Below are 5361 nucleotides of genomic sequence, written 5' to 3' on the forward strand. Positions count from 1 at the left end.
AGGGAGGTGGCTCAGGCAGGGCTCTGAGGGGTGGCCAATGCTGCCAGGCCAGCTCCCGACCCAGGTGGGGGCTGTGAGTGAGGGGTGTGGGGGGGCGGGGGCTGCACACAGAGGCCAGCACCTCTACTGGGGAGCTCCAGACTTCACCCAGCCGTGCAGGGTTCTCTGTGAACTGCCCACAGGGGCTAGGGACAAGTGTCTTGCTTTGTGTGGGTGACACAAGGTTCACAGAGGCTGCCACACTGCTGGGTGGTACGGGGTCGGCCCTGGGCCTGGATTCCCCCTCCACCTACCCTGGACTACAGACCCCTACAGCTCAGAGTACTAGACCAAGATGCTGGGGGCCAGGGTCTTGGGTGAAGTATAGCCAGCCTGCTGGTGTAGGTGGACCCGGCCCCCCATATGACCCAAGCACTGGCCCAGAACTTGTCCCTGAGTCACCCCACAGTGGTCAGCGAACTGCTCAGTCCTGGCCCTGGTCCACACAGCTGCCAGCAACCGGCCCGGAGCCGGGCCCTCACCACATGCCCTTTGCTGTCCCTCCCTCAGCACTTCTTCTGCTGATCGATTAGGCCGCCAGGAAAGGTCAGGGCCCGCCCTGCTGACAGCTGGGAGGGGCCTCGGGAGATGGCGGGCATCCAGGGCCCTATCTCATCCTGGGGGAGCTCTGGTAGCATAGTGCCTAAGGCACTTACTGCTCACCAGAAGGCTGGCGGTTCAAACCCACCAGCCACTCCTTGGAAGGAAGATGGGGCAATCTACTTCCGTAGTGACACTTCCTCAGAAACCCAAGGAGGGGTTGCTATGAGTCGGGGCCAACTCGACGGCACAAAACAACATCTCATCCTGGACCAGGGTCCTCTGCCTGGGTGCTTAAAGGAGGAGGGGCTTTTCTGTCTTCGCCACACCCCTACCCAGCTCTGCTGGGTACATGGCCAGGCTGTAGGCGTGGGGATGGGCAGGGCTGAAAACATAGAGGGGGCCTCGAAATCCCAGACAATGCCCTAGGACTGGTGTGTATGTGTGGGGGTCCACGGATGAAAGGAATTCTCAAAGCCCCCAAGGCAGGCGGTGCTAACATCAGCCGAGCCCACAGTGCTAGAGCTCCCCTCTCCCAAGGCTTAGAGGGGCTGCAGCTGTCCAGGCCAGCCCGGTGTGGGCTCTCAGCCCTTCAGGGTAACCTCTGACTGACTGTCTCCTCCCCCGGGGTGCCAGGAAGATCCAGGAGCTTGGCCAGGGAGGGGGGTCTAGCGGGGCAAGAGGGAGTCCTCTCCTGAGGACTCACCTGCTTCCCTGGGGCTCCAGGGCCCCTCTGAGCATCCCTGGGTCAGGCTGGGCCTGGGCTCACCTGGGGCTCCAAGACTGGGGCCTGCCTCCCTGCCCAGTGTCTCCTAGTTTTCCCCCAGCCACTACCGCCGGGCCCACAGTGAGGACGCTGGACGAAGGGGACAGCAGAGACCACCCTGGGCCACTCTGAAGCCCAGGCATCTCACAGCCCGGGGCCACCCTGGAATGCCAGCGAGGCCTCAGCCCCACTCACAGAGGTCAGGCACCCAGCACAGGGGTGATGACTGCCCCGCTCGCCCATCCAAACCTGAAGGACAGAGCAGATGGACAGGCTGGGTGGAGCGGGTCTGAGCAGTGGCTGGCAGGAGGGTGGGCAGCAGAGCCAGGCTGGCTGGGGCCCACAGCTACAGGATGGGATGGAAGGCGGCCTGCTGAGCTCGTCCAGGAGGGGACCGAGATGCAGAGCTGGCACAAGCCAGGTAGATGTGAGTGTGTGTCACGGGCTGAGGCTGCACATCCCAACTCAGAGGACCACTCAGACCGGCCCCCTGTCCACACACACAGTTGAATGGCCAGAGTTTCCACCGGTGCCGACCGGGGCTGCTCATGGCCATCCCTCTGCCCGTGGGTTTACCGAGCATGTAGAGAACCAAAGAATGAGTCACTGGGGCCACTCAGGCTCAGAGGGGAGGGGACTGGCCTGAGTCACGCAGCTAGTGGGGACAGGGGGTTTTCTTCACACAGGGTCCCATCTCTGGAGACTGGGCACGACCCTACCTCTGTCCCCACAACAGTTTCCCACCACCACCTCTGTCCCCATGGACACCCACACACCTACCTCTGTCCCTATGGACACTCACCCCTCCCACCTCCCTCTGTCCCCACAGCCACCCCCCTCCACCTCTGCCCCCATGGACACCCCACTGCCTCTGTCCCCATGGACATACCTACACCTACCTTTGTCCCCAGGGACACCCCCTGCCTCCCACCTTTGTCTCTATGGACACTCCACCCCCACCTCTGTTCCCGTAGCCACCCCACCACTTTTGTCCCCACAGTCACCCCCATACCCCAACTCTCTCTCCACAGCCACCCTCTATATCCCTACCCTGAGGGCTGATCACCTAATTGAGAGCAGCATTTAAATGCCCAAGGAGGAAAATCAATTCACCTGGTTCCACTTTAATCCATCAGTTCCGTTTCTGATAAATGTCCCAGTCTCCACCACGGTAGACCGCCACAAGGCTGCCATGCCCAGCAGAGACTAGCTGTTAGATCTGGACTGCCCAAGGCAAGGGTTGTGGCTTGGGGGATCTCTGAAGCTTAGCTCAGGGTCAAACTCTCCCAACACTCCTCCCCACACATAGCCCTGCTAGTGCCAGAACCTCGCCAGCCTACTCACTCTCCCTAACATATGAATGACTAACCTTAGCCTCTGCAGGACAAGGAAGGAGACATGGGTGGGGATCTGGGGGCCAAGAGTCCGAGAGGCAGAGTGGGTATGCCTGCCCTGACTCTGGGTGTCTGGCAGACACTGTTTAGGACTGTCCCTCTGGCGTCTGACCAGGAACTGGGGCTTCCAGCCCCGCTGTGGAGCTAATTCAGGCAGTGGTCCCAGCCAGAGGGCAGGCCAGGTGCTCATGCCTGGCCCAGCAGAGCCAAGATTCCGCCTTGCTAGGGACGCTTCCCTGGGCCCTGGCATGCACCAATACTCCTCCCCCTCTGACCTAGGCCATGTTGCAGCCTCAGGAGCTACTCCAAGTGTCCAGAGACCGCATACACAGCCTCTGAGGGCAATGTTGGGTCTGCGGGAACTGCCCGGGAAGTAGCAGGAAGAGTTGGAACACCTGCTGTAGGCCACGGGTGTCTGCCTGTCCTGTCGCGACCCCAAGAGTGGCTCCTTCTCCACCCCATCTAGCCACTGGCTGAGGTCCCTCCGCCGATGGGCTGGACTCGGACGAGGCTGGGCTCACCCAGCTACCCGGGGGCCCAGGCCATGCCCCCTGCCTCTCCTGAGCATGGTCTTAGGCATCTGGTGGCCCTAGCCCACCAGATGTGATGGACCCCCAGCAAGCTTGAGCCGCGCCCTGCAGCCCTGCGCCCCATGTCTGGCCTCAGAACCTCTCCAGGAACATCCGTTGGCTGACGGTGGCCTGGCTGGGTGGAGAGGCCAGCCCAGGCCCCACCTGCCCATGACCTGGGCAAGCAGTGGCCCCTTCACCGGCGACCTTGCCAGGGCTGGGATTAACAGGGCGGCTTGGCTGTACGCTCGGCGGCCTCCAAGGAACAAGCTGGCACTGGAGGGCGAGTGGATTAGACACTCAGTCAATATTTGTGGAATTGAATTGAATCTGTCACCTGGGGGTTGTGTATGTTCTGGGTGGTTTTGCGGTTTCTAACTCAAGCAGGAAAAGCAGCCTGAGGGTCCTCACAGGCCACAGTCCCGGCCCTGACCCACCAGAGAGGCTCATGGAAGCCCTGTGTCTTTACAGGTGAGGTGGGGAGGGCTGGGTGGACAGAGGACTGAGGGTGGGGCTGGGAGGTAGGGCCAAGGAAGATCCCAGGAGTAGCAGCAGATGGGCTGAGTTCACTGGGGTTTCAGACTTGGGTGAGTGACTGGACTTCTCTGAGGAGGGGTCTGCCATGGTCCACCAGTGGCCCCCTCCACACACAGCCCCACCACTCCTGGGGCCAGGGATCCGATCATTCAGGCTGTAGGACTGCACTATGTCCTGTCCTGGTCATTGTCCAGGGTGGCGAGACGGGGGGATGGAGAGGTCAGGGAACAGTGGGCCAGGCTTGGGGAGGCCTGCTCCAGCCCTGTGGACCACCGTGCTCCATTGAGTTCCTGGTTCTCACTGCAGAAGACCAAGCCCATGGTGGAGCAGGGAGGGGACCCTCTGAAGCCCCACTGCCCTTCCCAGAGGCTACCAGTGTTTATCCATTGCCTGGGCACTGCCTGCCAACAGTCCCAAAACCCAAACTGGATTAATCAAGTTTAGAAAGCAGCAAAGCTGCTTATATTTGAGCAAGGGCTCAGCAGATCACAGAGGTCCGGGAGGGCATTGAGGGCGTGAAAAGAGATTTAACAGAGGAAAAACTGCACTAAACAAGTGTTAATTGAAACAAACTCAGGGAGATCATCCGTCTTGCTCTGGCCTCCCGCCCACCAGGTAAACACCCTGAGAGGGCACCGGGCGGCTGTGGCAGGCAGACAGCCATGCGATGATGTGGGTCAAGACGAGGACACTGAGCTCCAAGGTCATCTGGGCCTGCAACGTGGTGTGAGGCCATAGGCATCCAGGGCTATAGGGGGATGGGGGGAAATGGGGGGACGAGAATGCAGTGGCTGAGGCATAGTGGCTCAGGTCACCGCGGGCCGGTGACTAATTCCTCCCCTGGGACCCGAGGACTCTGCCACGGTCCCAGGGCCCGGCATGTGGGAAGCATGGTATGCATTTTATTACCACATACATTCCAGCAATTAGGAAAGCCTTGAGGTTGAGTTTCTACGGGCCAGACCTTGTGCAGGGGTCCTCAACACAGGCCCTGGACCTGGAAGGGACACTGAGCCAAGGCAGAGATCTGGGGTGCCTGAGGGACCCCCTGTGAGTGGGCTGTGTCACCCTGTGGCTGCTCCTGGCCCCACCCTCTCCTCCAGCACCCTGCTCCAGGCTCCAGGCACCCTATGAAGCATTTGAGAAGGAAGGACAATGAACTTTAATAAAAATACATGAAAGCTGACTCCTCCCTGTCCCAGGGCCTGGCTGGCTTTGGGAGACCAAAGTGAGTGGAGCCGGGAAGAGAGGGGGTCCTGTGAGTGACTCCCATACAGAGGTGTCCATGTGCAGGAAGAGCTTCTGGAGGGGGAGGGCAGGTCACCTGCTGTGGGCACTGAGGTCTCCTTTACAAACAAAGAGACCAGACCCAGGAGGGGTCATGTCCCAAGTCTCACCTGCTCCAGACCCTGCCAGCCAAGCCCACCACCCGCAGCACAGGCAGAAACAGAGCCACCAAAGTCTGCTCCTCACAGCAGCCCACTCTGCGCTGGCCTCCCTGTGTCCTTGTGTTGGC

This window comes from Orycteropus afer, unplaced genomic scaffold, assembly GCF_000298275.1.
Source record: "Orycteropus afer afer isolate SDZICR_OR568_19922 unplaced genomic scaffold, OryAfe1.0 scaffold00829, whole genome shotgun sequence".
Lineage (NCBI taxonomy): Eukaryota > Metazoa > Chordata > Mammalia > Tubulidentata > Orycteropodidae > Orycteropus > Orycteropus afer.